Genomic DNA, 14516 nt, shown 5'->3' with positions numbered 1-14516 from the left:
TGGAGATTTGCATGTGAATCTCTTTTGCGCGAGTGGGCGTGGCCGAATTAAAAGTAATTAGCAAGCGTTTGAGATACTGGACATCCTGCTGGTTTTATACAAATTACTTAAACATTGAATATTTGTTTTCAGTTTGAATCCGATCATTTAAAAGTACACACTTAAATGTGTATAAAGGTATATGGCTCATAAATGTGTGAGAAGTATTCGCTGAGTTTTGTTTCAGTTTATAGACGTGCTCAAGAAAAAAAAGTTCACCGCGACGGAGAGGCAGAACGCACACCCTGTTTATTTTCTTTATTTTACAAAAGCACAATGTTTTGATTTGATTGTAAGTGGACACATACAAAAGTAGAAATATCACAGATTCTTTTTTTATATTTCTTTTTTTCTGTATAACCATAAATGACGGAGTCATTTAAGTTTATTGTACTACAATGTGAAGAAAATCCAGCAAAACGCGGGGGCGCGTTTTCCGACCTCAGAGGGTTAAAAGCGATGCTGCATACTTCAAGACTCAGACGGAGAGTAGACAGGTAAGGGTTCTTCTCAGTACAGAATACTTTTCTAGAGCTCACAAACAGAGAGAGTGGGTGAAGAGGAGGTTTCAGTGAGGCATTGTAATACTCAGAGCTCAACGGCCCGAAAGAGGATAATACAAGAAGATACTTCACCAGCACAGCTGTAACACTCTGGGATTCTAATCGAGAGCAGGTATAATAACTTTTCACAAACGTGTAAGCAGGGGTTGCAGCCGCTTCTCAGCAAAAGCACACCGCACTCGTGTTCACTTCAAATCCACAGCAATGAGTCAATGCGCATCAATAAGACAAAAGCACTGCAATTCACTCACACATTAACCCCCTGAGGTCTACGGTATCGCCGGCGATACCAGCTCGCTTTTTTTTTATCAGTGTAAAATAAACTCAAATACTCTGTTGACTTTGATTTTTCATAGGAGTTTCGTACATCAATCGATTCTGTTAAATGTGTATTATTTTTGTGTATACTCATAACAAAAACAAAGTGTTGAGCTTTTCGCCAAATAAAGAAAAATAAACACGAAGCGAGTTCTGCCTTCTCTCTGTCAGTGTAGTCCATTCTGAAACGCGTCCGAAAATGAACAATAACTCACCGAATACTTCTCACACAGACACGTGAGATATGTCTTTATGAAGCTTGAAATCTCTTCTTTTAAATGAAGTAATTTATATAAAAAACAAATGTTTTCAACTCATGTAATCCGTTTGAAAGCAAGGAGAGGTACCGTTTTTCCTTCTGCCTCATTATCTCTATAATGAGTTGAGGCCGCCCCGCCCCCGGCGCTATTCAAATGGTAAATAGTTTAGGTGATCTAGTATGCATCGCATACGCCCCCCGATCAATGCCATAAAAACACAGTTTCTTCATCAGACTTACTGATAGTTCATCGCGTTTTGAGTATGGCACGCTTCTCCAGTAAAGACGCCCTTCAGATGATTCTGGACAGCGAGGAAGAATGCATGATACCGGGTTGTTTCCTCAGAGGAAGATTGTAACTCAGACTACGAACGGCAGCATTTTGAAGAGCGAATTCCGCCGAGGACACAATTTCGGAGTAAGTTTTACTTAAAAGTCTTTTGTCTTTTATTTTTCGTGTTCGCATTTATGAGGAAAAAACAATATTACGTGACAGTTCTCCATTATGGACGCGAGCGCTCTGAAAGCGCACTAAAAGACTTTCACAGAGACCTCAAAACAGAAAGTACAAATCCTTTCTTTAAAACAAATTTCGTTTTGTATCAATTGTATCTTAATTTTAATAATTTTTTCATTAACAAATTTCCTGGATTTAAAGTAAATATAGGCTAGCAATCACAACATAAGGTGCTTGAACTGGAGATCATCATTAACCAGACCGTAGCCTACTCGCCTCACATGTCTAAAAAATTTGAAATATATTTACAGAAAGCTGGTTCTAAACAAAACCATCCAAAACAAAAAACTATGTAGCCTAATAAATGTGCATTTCTCCGGTGCGTTCACTAGCCTACTGCGAAGATCGCGAGTCAATAGCCTATCGTCAACTTCATCTTTGCCAGAAGTTAAATTTAAATTGCGTGTGTGAATGAATGATGATGTTTTAGCAAACTGTATTGCTATACTGAGATGAGTAAAAATCGACTGAAATATGTTGAAATAAAATGTAGGCTATTTGTATAGGCAACGTATTAAACTGCAAATTAACAATATGCCCTAATATTTCATGAAAACAACGTTACAGTCAGGCGAAATATGAAAGACAACATCTTGTTGACTAGATTTGGGTACAGTTTTTACTGTAGAATATACTGCCACGTCAAATAAGCTTTTGTTTAGCAATTTCTATATCTATTTTTGTCAAAAATAAAGTCATCAACTAAGATGTTAGCTGTTCCAATGTTGACTATATTCAAACTAATGAATACATAGATAAAATGTAGGCCTATAATCATTTTTTTTTTACAAAGAAAGAGTACACTTGAAATATTGTTGAAATTGTAATTATTGTTGTAATTGTAACCTTTTTAATAAAATAGCAAAACATATTTACAAGATAGATGTAAGCAAAATATTAAATGGTCAATATAAGTCTTCTTCTAAATATATCTTTTGTCCTTGCATTGTGGCTCAGTCAGTGTCACACCTGAGTGAATGGCTCATCATTATGCAGAGTGGGTGGGACATTGTATTCTAAGGTGTAAACCACTCCTCGTTCACGCCCCCCTCGCATATTGGCTTTCCAAGCAAAACCTGTTTTACATCAATTTAAATCAATGTATGGTTTTATGTGAACGATAAAGCAAGACTATTTTCACATAATTTTGAAGAAAAAACTCTAGGCGAGGACATCCATTAGTCAAAAGTCTTATTGACACATATTTACTATGTGTTTTGTGGCCTTTTTTCAGAAATTTTAGTTTTTAGTTTTTTCAATAACCACGCATAAACATTATTCTCTCAAAAATGAAAACCTGTACATACACGTGGCTCACATATTATGGTAGCCCTGTTTGTGCTATATAGAGTGAATTTACACCTTTGCCATTAATATGTTTATATGCAACTGAAAAAAGCACAAATGTCAGGGCATGTCAGAACATCTCAAGGGCCCCAAAAACAGCCCAGACCCCAGAGGGTTAATAGAAAACTACACAGTCGATCCTCAGCAACACGACATAATGGAAGGCACTTTGTGGAGGTGGAAAAAAGTTATTTGTGACCCACAATATTTCTTGCATAAAGATTTAAATGCAAAAGAAAAGGTATGAGAGACGGCTGTTTTTGTCATTTGTATGTTTTAAATTAAAATGTTTGCAATATTAACATAAGTACATGTTTAAATGTTTTGCCACTTGCTTGAGCAACTTAATATATAAATCTATATAGAAGTAGGCTAATGCATTAAATAATACTTTTTTTTTTTGTATGTATTCTTTACACGTGAATAGGCTCTACGTCTGTGAAATAGTGTAGACCTATATAGGCTACTGTGTACAAACAGAATCGCAATGCTGACAAAACTTTTTAGGCGTAATCCATATGAATCGTGTGATTTCCTCCACGATCGCTCTATATAATCTAACGGTTTAAATGTTTACTTCTAAATCTAATCACACTCAAGTAACATACGCAGAGATGACGCACGCACAGCACATCTGATAAACAGAAGCTCTGAGGTGCGAGCTCATTATCATAACAACCAATCACAGCCGTTCAACGGCTCTGGAACCAATCAACTTTAGTCGTGTGTTACACGTGTTGTTTGATTTTAAACAAGTAAAAACTTTAAGCATCTGTGGAAAATTTATTAATGATGCATTCCAAATAATATGATGTTGAAATCCATGTGGGAATTTCAGTAGTACAAACGTATAATGGACAACAGCCTTTTAGAAAGCCTTTTACAAGTACAAACAAGTAAAAGTGAACATCATATTAATTTTAAGTATGCACAATAAACGCGCACATTAACCCGATCACTTGTTTAGCGTTCATGTAAACACTATGTCACGGGGTGATGGACAAAGAGGAACTATTATTCCGGGAAATGTTTCCAGGTGGGAGCAGTTTTAGTGGGATACTAGCCGGTTTTAGCCGGTTCCGGGGTTTCCCCCATGTATTGCGTCCGGGCCATTCTGGCGTGAAGAGCGGTGTATACGGAGCGGGAAGGATTAACGCGGCGTGAAGGCGGAACTTTATGTTATGAGGTTGAAGGATGAACCCAATCGCAGACAGTTTGCAGGACACACAAGGTTTATTATATACAAATAATAGGGAAAACAAAGCCCACGAGGGGGCAAAACAAGACAACGAGTGACAAAACTAGACTATGACTTGATGTAACTAGACTACAAATAAACAGCTAATACAGAAACATAACTTTCTCTTGACAGGGTACTCACAATGAATGATAGCATGTAACAAGTAACACCATAGCAGGTTTCACAATGAACCGACACAGGACAGCAAACACAAGGGGATTAAATAGGGATAAACTAATGAAGACAGCAGGTGACACAGATGAAACAATAATGACTAACCAAGGGTAACAAGGGGGCGGGGTTACATGACGAGACAACGCAAGCACATGGCCAAACAAATGGCCATGTGCTGCACATGAAAACATGGGCCTGTCATGATTCTGCCGCAAGAGAGAAAATCAAGAACAAGATGGCAGAATCATGACAGAACCCCTCCCTTAAGGAGCGGCTTCCAGACGCTCCCTAAGGGGAACTAAACACGAGACATAACAGACTGTGACAAGGACACGAACCAACAAAACATGACAAATAACAACAACGGCAAACATGAATAAACAATTACAGGGTTGGGGTGCAAAATCAAAAACAATAAACAAGGCAGAGGAGGCGGGGGAAACACAAAGTCCTTAGGGGGCAGTCCAGGGTGGATAGGAGGACTGGACGTCTTGGGTTTACGCGGAGAGGGCTTAGGACGAGGGATCCGGGCGGGTTTGGGTGGTGTAGTGTGGGAAGTGGGTTTGGGAGAAACAGTCCGAGGTTGAGCCATGACAGGAGTGACCGGGGAAACATACAGAGGTCGGGTGACAGTGGAGACCGGTGCAGCCGGCAGCGGAGCGAAGACAAGGGGCGTGGCAGGTGGCAAGGGAGTGGAGAAAGGCGCTGCGGCTGACTGTGAAGCTGGGACAGGATCCGTGTTTTCAAAAACAGACTTGGAACCGTCGCTCTCCGAAGCAGACTCGGAACCAGCAGACTCGGAACCAGCACTCTCCATTGCCGACTCGGAAACAAAGTTATCTGCAGTAGTCATGGAGACAGCCTTCCCTGTAACAGACTTGGGTACAGCGCTCTCTGCAGCTGGCCTGGGAACAGAGCTCTCTGCCGCTGGCCTGAGATCAGCGCTCTCTGCAGCTGGCCTGAGATCAGCGCTCACTGCAGCAGACTTGGACACAGGGTCTGGGGACAAGACAGGACTGACAGGGACTTCTAGAATTTGGACAAGACGTTTAAGGTATTCTGACAATGTTTCGGCAGCGACGAGGACAGGCATCTTTTGATGAGCTGAAACAGACCGCAAGACAGCTTCAGCAGCTGAATCGGCCGCGACCCTCTCTGCAGTGCTCACGACAGCAGACTCTGGAACCGTGCCTTCAATAGCTGGTTCAGGAACAGCGCTTGCAGTAGCGGGCTCTGGGACAGCGCCTGGGACAGCGCTTGCAGTAGCGGGCTCTGGGACAGCGCCTGGGACAGCGCTTGGGACAGCGCTTGCAGTAGCGGGCTCTGGGACAGCGCCTGGGACAGCGCTTGCAGTAGCGGGCTCTGGGACAGTGCTTGCAGTAGCGGGCTCTGGGACAGTGCTTGCAGTAGCGGGCTCTGGGACAGCGCTTGCAGTTGCGGGCTCTGGGACAGCGCTTGCAGTTGCGGGCTCTGGGACAGCGCCTGGGACAGCGCTTGCAGTTGCGGGCTCTGGGACAGCACTTGCAGTTGGAGCGTGCTCTGGGACAGGCTGAGATGAAGGACAAGAGGCTCCCTTTCTCCTCTTCTTTCTCCTAGGTCGCGGTATAGAAGTCATAGCCGGACTAGTGACCGGTTGGAGAAGCTCCGCGGGGACCGTAACTGGTGCTGGCAGGCCAGTCTCAGGCAGCGTTGACTCCGTCGAGGATGATTCCGAAGGAGAATCCCATGAAACCCGTCTCCCTCGTTTGCCACGGAGATCAGCGGGTGTGGGTGAAACCTCGGGAGACGAAACAGAACCAGCCTGATCACCCTGGGCAACAACGGCCAGGACGCAACCCTCCGGGACCACTGGCAGCGAGGCGGGTGGAGAGAAGATGGAGCCCCGCAACTCCCTTCGTGACAGGCAGTCCACCATGTCAGCAAACAGGCGGTCTACCAACCTCTCCCGTTCAGCAAGAGGCGGAGGAGCGTTGAGACCCGCTATGAAGTAGCGGTTGAAAAGGATGTCAGGAAGGAAGAGTCTCTTCTCATGAGCGACCCGAGCGTACTCCTTAATGGACCTCTCTCCCTGAGGAGGAATCGGCAGCTTGCCGATTCTGATGTCAGAGCTCGTCTTGTGCCACCACTCTATAAAAAGGTCCGCTTGGGACTCGACGGGCGAGGACCTTCTGTCTGCTGGGTTCGATGCTGGTCGGTTCATTCTGTTATGAGGTTGAAGGATGAACCCAATCGCAGACAGTTTGCAGGACACACAAGGTTTATTATATACAAATAATAGGGAAAACAAAGCCCACGAGGGGGCAAAACAAGACAAGACAACGAGTGACAAAACTAGACTATGACTTGACGTAACTAGACTACAAATAAACAGCTAATACAGAAACAGAACTTTCTCTTGACAGGGTACTCACAATGAATGATAGCATGTATCATGTAACAAGTAACACCATAGCAGGTTTCACAATGAACCGACACAGGACAGCAAACACAAGGGGATTAAATAGGGAGAAACTAATGAAGACAGCAGGTGACACAGATGAAACAATAATGACTAACCAAGGCAAGGCAAGGCAAGGCAAGGCAAGGCAAGTTTATTTATATAGCACATTTCATACACAATGGCAATTCAAAGTGCTTTACATAGAAGAAATTAAAATAATAAAAAGAAATAAGAATAATTAAAACAGTTTAGAAAAATAAAAAATAAAATACAGTACAAACAGTCGGACGAACATTGGCACAGTGCTCATTCAGTAAATGCATAGTTAAACAGATGTGTTTTGAGTCTGGATTTGAATGTGACAACAGTAGGAGCACATCTGATCTCTTCTGGAAGCTGGTTCCAGCTGCGGCTGGCATAATAGCTAAAAGCAGACTCGCCATGCTTAGAGTGAACCCTTGGTATTTCAAGCTGATATGATCCTAATGATCTGAGTGATCTGTTGGGTTTATATTCAGTGAGCATATCTGCAATGTATTGAGGTCCTAGGCCATTGAATGATTTATATACCAGTAATAATACTTTAAAATCAATCCTAAGTTTAACTGGGAGCCAGTGTAAAGACCTGAGGACTGGTGTGATATGTTCATATTTTCTGGTTCTGCTCAGAATCCTGGCGGCAGCGTTCTGTATGAGCTGCAACTGTCTTATGGTCTTTTTGGGAAGGCCAGTGAGGAGTCCATTACAATAATCCACCCTGCTGGTGATGAAAGCATGCACAAGTTTCTCTAAGTCTTGTCTGGAAACAAAGCATCTAATTCTTGCAATATTTTTCAGATGATAGTATGCTGATTTAGTTATTGCTTTGACATGACTACTGAAACTAAGCTCTGACTCTAGTGTCACACCAAGATTCCTGACTTGATTTTTGGTTGTTTGACCCCTAGAGTGAAGGTATGCGTTCACCTTGAGAACTTCATCTTTGTTTCCAAACGCAATGACTTCAGTTTTGTCTTTGTTTAACTGAAGAAAGTTTTGACACATCCAACTGTTGACTTCATCAATGCATTGGCACAGGGAGTCAATGGGGCTATAATCGTTGGGCGATAGGGCTAAGTAGAGCTGTGTGTCGTCTGCATAGCTGTGGTAAGAGATTTGGTTCTTTCTCATTATTTGGCTCATTGGGAGCATATACAGGTTGAACAGGAGTGGCGCAAGAATTGAGCCTTGAGGGACTCCGCATGTCATGGATGTCCACTCAGACTTATGGTCTCCTATACTCACATAATAACCTCTCCCATCTAAGTATGACCTGAACCATTTTAGGACTATCCCAGAAAGCCCCACCCAGTTTTCCAGCCTGTCCAGAAGTATGTTGTGATCGACAGTGTCAAATGCAGCACTGAGGTCGAGTAGTACCAGCACTGATAATTTGCCTGAGTCAGTATTTAAGCGAATATCGTTTATTATCTTTATGAGCGCTGTCTCTGTGCTGTGGTGCGGTCGGAAACCAGATTGAAAATTGTCAAAGTATCCATTCGAGCATAAGAATTTGTTCAGCTGATTGAAGACAACTTTTTCAATGATCTTACCTATGAAAGGAAGATTTGAGATTGGTCTATAGTTGCTTAATATGGTCTTATCCAGATTGCTCTTTTTCAGGAGGGGCCTGACAACTGCAGTTTTTAGGGAGTTTGGAAAACTCCCAGAGAGAAGTGAAGCATTTACCACTTCTAGAAGATCTGCTTCTAAACTGTTTAACACACTTTTGAAAAACGATGTGGGAAGTGTGTCAAGAGCGCAGGTTGATGTTTTAAGGTGCTGTACGGTTTCTTCCAAAATTTTGCCATCAATTTCTTTGAAATCAGACATAGTAACTACTTTCTCAGGTGGTTTGATCTGTCTGACCCCAGCGCAAGTCAAGGATGTGCTGATCACCTTTCTGATATTATTGATTTTCTCAGAGAAGAAAGAAGCAAACTCACGGCACTTGCTGTCTGAGAGCATTTCACTGGGAATCTGGCTTGGGGGGTTTGTCAGTCTCTCTACAGTAGCAAAAAGAGTGCGTGTGTTGTTTAAATTACTGTTTATAATATTTGAGAAGAAAGTCTGTCTAGCTTTGCCTAGTTCCATATTGAAAGCATGAAGGCTGTCTTTGTAGATGTTATAATGGACTACAAGTTTTGTCTTCCGCCACATGCGCTCTGCTTTTCTGCATTGTCTTTTCATATTTTGCACTGCTGTTGAGTTTCTCCAAGGTGCCTTTTGTCTGCCACTCTTCTTCCTGACTTTCACAGGAGCAATATCATCAATTACACCTTTAACTTTTGAGTTAAAAGAATCAAGGAGAAAATCAACAGAGTCTGCAGATATGCTTGGTGTTAAAGATATAGCCTTCATAAATAGGACACTAGTGTTCTCATTTAAGCATCTCTTCTTGACAGACACAGATCTAGCTTCAGTGGCAGGAGAGATCAATATATCAAAGAAAATACAGAAATGATCAGACAGTGCTACATCCTTAATAACAATCGATGAAATGTTTAGACCCTTACTGATAAGTAAATCTAAAGTGTTTCCACGATTGTGTGTGGGTCCATGTACATGCTGAGTCAGATCAAAAGTTTTTAAAACAGTTTTGATTTCTTTTGCCATATTGTTTTCTGCATTATCTATATGGATGTTAAAATCTCCAGCAATGGCAAAACAGTCAAACTCTGAGGTAATTGTTGATAACAGTTCTGTAAAGTCCTCAGCAAAGGCTGGAGAGTATTTTGGAGGCCTGTAAATAATGAAAAGTAAAATGCGTGGAGCACCTTTTAACACAATACCCAGATATTCGAAAGACAAGTAATTCCCAAATGATATTTGCTTACATTGATAGATATCTTTAAAAAGAGCAGCTAGACCCCCACCTCTCTTAACAGCTCTGCAGACACTCATAAAAGTAAAGTTAGGAGGGGCTGCTTCATTGAGGATTGTTGCACTGCAGCTGTCTTCTAGCCAGGTTTCATTTAGAAGCATAAAATCCAGGTTGTTTGTGGTTATTAAATCGTTGACTAGAAGTGATTTATTTTTAAGTGAGCGAATGTTTAAAAGAGCTAACTTAACAGACTTACTTTTCCCCACAGCAATATTAGTTTGACGTGTAATAGGCACCAGATTAGTTGGGTTTGCTGTACGGCTATTGAAGGCCTTAGACTTTCTATCATGTAATAGAACAGCAATAGAGAAAGATACAGGCACACTGGGTTCCCGCTTGTTTTGTAAACATTTGAGAAAGTTACTGTTATCAAAACGGGGACCCGACACATATCACTGAGAGCTGGTATCAGTTGTTTTTGGTTCACCTCGAGCAGAAGGAGGAGGGTGTGGGCCCTGGCGTTGTGGCAGAGGCCGAAGAGCTCTCACAGGAGGAGGGGGAGGGCGAGCTGGGCCCGCAGGCTTTGGTGGTAGTGGTGCCTGTCTTTTTTTAGTTGGTATCTGGGGGCTTGCAGCAAAAGAGTGGGATAGTCTGGTTCCAGCATGCACCAGTTCTTCCATTTTCTGTGAGAAGCACAGTAGTGGCGTTGCAGGGGAGAGGGAGAAAGTGTCTGGTGAAAGGGGCTGTTGCTCTGGTGTTATAGGAGGCTGTAATATGCTGTCCTGGCTTCCCTGGCTGTTTTCCAGGAAGTCGTCCTTGGGTGCTGAATCTTCAAGCAGTTCTGATATGGCTGTCTGTGGTGAGCTCTGTGTGCAGGGCTCAGCTGAGATTGTGTCCGTGAGCAGAGGTTGTTGTGGCGGAGTGGTGTTATCATGTCCATTTTGCTGCTGAAGTGAAGTCCCGTGGTCATTCATACTGTGTCCAGGTGTGTGTGTGCCGTTCAGATTGAGTGGATTGGCGCAAACCGCAGAAGGATGATTTAGGGAGAAGTAGATATTGTCCTTTAACACTCTTGAACCAAGTTTGTTTGGGTGATGGCCATCCCGATGAAACAGTTGTCGTTGACTCCAGAAAAGATTGAAATTGTCAATGAAGTTCACTGCTTTTATATTGCAGGTTTTTTGCAGCCATGTATTTAGCCCAAGCAACCGTGAAAACCTGTTTGTTCCTCTTGCTGGTAGTGGTCCACTGATGAATGTTTGAACTTTCAGTCTTTTAAGTGTTTCAAAAAGTTTATTGAAATCCTTCTTAAGGAGTTCTGACTGCTCTTTATGAATATCATTCTTCCCCACATGTATGATGAGTCGATTAGCAGTCTTATGTTTCATCAGAATGTTCTGAAGTTCCCTGTTTATATCAGAAGTTGTTGCTTGTGGAAGGCAGCACGTAGTTGTATCCCTGGTGCTAATGTTTCTGATTATGGAGTCCCCCACTATCAGAGTCCTGGGCTCGGCTGCGCTCTGAGCTGAGTGCCGCTGTCTGCTCGACCTTGAGCGCCAGTTAGCATCAGTGTTAGCTACTGGCCTATTCAGTCTGTGTTCGATCACATTCATCACATTTGTGGATTCCTCATTTACATTCATTAGTACTTCAAATCTGTTCTCAAGATGTATAGGCAGTGGTAGCAGACCAGTGTTTGCAATCCTTGTCAGAGCTGTATCTGGGGTAGAGGATGCTACTGCGGTAATATGTGATGCTCGTGACAATCTGATGTCTCGAGTGCCTTTGGGTTTAGCTCCCTGTTTGTGCCATCGATTAGTAAGTCGATCGGCTTGTTTCTCTACCTGTCGAGGAGTACTAGTTTCATGGGACTCACCGGCTGTATGCTGAGGCTGTCCATGACGAAGCTCTGTTGTGTGCTCCGTCTGGTTTGGTGGTCCCGTAAGTAACTTTGTTTCTAGAACTGCAATCCTTTGTAAAAGTCTGTGGCAGTTGGTGCAGCAAGTAGATTCCAGAAGAGGCATTTTCTCTCTTATCCTTGTAGGCAGTTGTGTTTTCCTTTCCCGGTATGTAAGCTGGTCGGGTAAAAGAATTCTCAGTTTTTGTAGTAATCCAAACTTTGTCGTACAAGCACTGTGCTGATTTGCTGAAGTTAAAATTAGGTGATAAAAGGAAATAAAATAAAGGAAATAAAATATAGAAAAAATAGGAGATAAAATGTAAAAGCGATAGAGCAAAACGCGGAGCAGTAAGCAAGAGCGTCCGAACAGTAGCTGAGCAGGAAGTATCTGTATAACCAAGGGTAACAAGGGGGCGGGGTTACATGACGAGACAACGCAAGCACATGGCCAAACAAATGGCCATGTGCTGCACATGAAAACATAGGCCTGTCATGATTCTGCCGCAAGACGAGAGAAAATCAAGAACAAGATGGCAGAATCATGACACTTTATTTTCAGCGTCTCAGGGAACTGGAAGAATGGATCTATGAAGTGAAAGCGATAAGGATTGAAGAGTGGCTGAGCATCCACATCATCTATGCAGCAGTTAAGTGCCTCTTTGGTATTCTTCTGTGAAGCCCTTTATCTTCAATATTTGTTTGGGTGTATCAGTCAGTAGACAGTGGCTCTAAATTAGTCAAGAAATTGACTGAAATCTTTTTGTAGTATACTCTTCACAGCGTTGGATATTCAAATCTATCAATGGGAGAGGACGCCGGCCGGGACCGCGAGTGGGAGCCTTATTCACTGTGAGTTTGTTGTAGACTGCAGTGCTTAGTGTGAAGTGAACACGTGTGACTCTTTGAAGTGATTTACTGCATGTACAAGTGTGGGTGTATAATTCTGCTTCCACCCGTTGGCCCCAGTGGGCAGATCTGTGAGGCTCAAGCTGAAGAGAGCTCTCTAACCATTGTTATCCAGTGTGTGTTGTATAGGAACTGCTGTAAAGGCTTCTTGACCATCATCTATCCTGTCTCTTACCATCGTTTGTCCCATTACCGGTGAAGATCCTTTTACCACTGTCTGCACGATCACCTGACGTGCCTGTTCGAAGGGGAACCGTTGTGTGCTCGACCCTTACTATCGCCTGTACGGATACGTATCATTCACTGCCCTGGAGAGGAACCGCTGTGAGAATCCCTTGCCATTGTCTATGCAGGTATTGACCATCGGCTGTCCTGAAGAGGAATTACTATACCCACCATCGACTGGTCCGGAGAGGAACTGCTGAGTGGAGATCTCGTAGCACTATCTGTCCGATCCCTTACCGTCGTCTGCTTCGAGGAAGACCTACTGAGGGTAAAAGGCTACTTACCAGTTCTGTCTGAAGAGGAACGATTGAGTCGACCTCCCGTTCTGTTATCCGCTGGGTTGCGACTGTTGCACCAAGGGCTCCCACCGCTGCTGGACAGAGGAGAACAGAGCTGGAACTCTTCCACTACATGTTTTAGTAATTAGGATTTTAATTCAATAAAACTGAACTTTTATTACTTACCTTGTTGTCCGTCTGTGGTGTCTTTGGGTAAACTCCTCGAGGTGGTACATTCAATAGGGACGCGTTCCGGCCCGTGACAACTACATTCAGATTCATCAATCGGAGTGAATTCAGTCTGATTGAAACACAAGTTGTTCATGTAAGCGTATCTGCAGAGTTTCTGTCCAGCTCTTAACGCTGAATGTGCTCTTGGATGGTTAGATGCTTGATGGACTAATGTAGAAAATAAATAACTTAAGGTCATTAAAAATATATTCTGGGATGAATATATTCTAATCCTGCTTTTTTGTCATTAAGGGAAATCATCTCTGTTACAAATTTGACTGGTAAATGATAAATAATGATATTTAGACATGGTAATTTATGACTGGATGTAACTTTTGATACTTTGCGGTAAAAGTGTCTCTCCTATTGAATATCTCCCATCAGTTTGGCTCTCATGAAAAAATAGTGAAGACCACTGACTTACTGATCTATTATATATGTTCTATAAGCAATAACTTTCTAACTTTCCTTTCAGACAAAATCTGATTAGTATATATATTATTTCCACGACCACTGATGAAAGAAACCACTGAGATCAATCCTGGAGTGAGAGAAAACACATTAAAAACAACTGGTGTTTCTGCTTCACTCCGCATCGCTCTCATACTGTGATCTGAAACACTGACAATAAAACATCCCAGTGCCATAATCAATATCAGCTCTAACTCTTATTTGACATCAATTAATTCATTTTTAATTCTTTAGAAACTTTGAACTAAACATTGATATTGTGTAGTTTGTGATCCTCCATCAGCAGCTGCAGTTTCTCTCAGCTGTATCAGTGCAGTCACTGTGACGTCTGACTGACAAGAGGTTTTTGTACGACTCTTTATCACTGTGTGAACGGCCAGCTACCACTGATACTGTGTAAACTCTGACAGTAATAATCTCCTGTATCTTCAGTCTGGACTCCACTGATGGTCAGAGTAAAATCACTGCCAGATCCACTGCCACTGAATCTAGATGGAGTTCCAGTATAACGGGTTGTTGCATAATATATGAGGAGTTTAGGAACTTCTCCAGATTTCTGTGAGTACCAGTGTAACTGGTTACCATTATACACATTACTGCTGGTTTTACAGTTTATTCTGACTTCTTTTCCTGGTTGAACTGCTGTTATTGATGGACTCTGAGTTACAGTGATCTGTCCTCTACACTCTGAAAATAAACACAAACAAAAATGATTAATATATTTCACATTTTAGGAGAATTAATA

The 14516-nt window shown here is 42.4% G+C and overlaps 1 long non-coding RNA gene across 1 annotated transcript in view; it reads right to left on the bottom strand.

The window, feature by feature from the left end:
* Positions 1–271: 271 nt before the first annotated feature.
* Positions 272–14516, bottom strand: part of LOC309490642 — a 56298-nt gene continuing 42053 nt past the window's right edge. Inside the window, exon 2 of the long non-coding RNA XR_014202802.1 lies at positions 272–369. This is a non-coding gene — a long non-coding RNA (uncharacterized lncRNA). The remainder of the gene's footprint in view (positions 370–14516) is intronic.

The sequence above is a fragment of the Leuciscus leuciscus genome (genome assembly GCF_965113295.1).
Source record: "Leuciscus leuciscus genome assembly, chromosome: 25".
NCBI classification, from domain to species: domain Eukaryota; kingdom Metazoa; phylum Chordata; class Actinopteri; order Cypriniformes; family Leuciscidae; genus Leuciscus; species Leuciscus leuciscus.
This window is presented reverse-complemented; position numbering and strand designations above follow the sequence as displayed.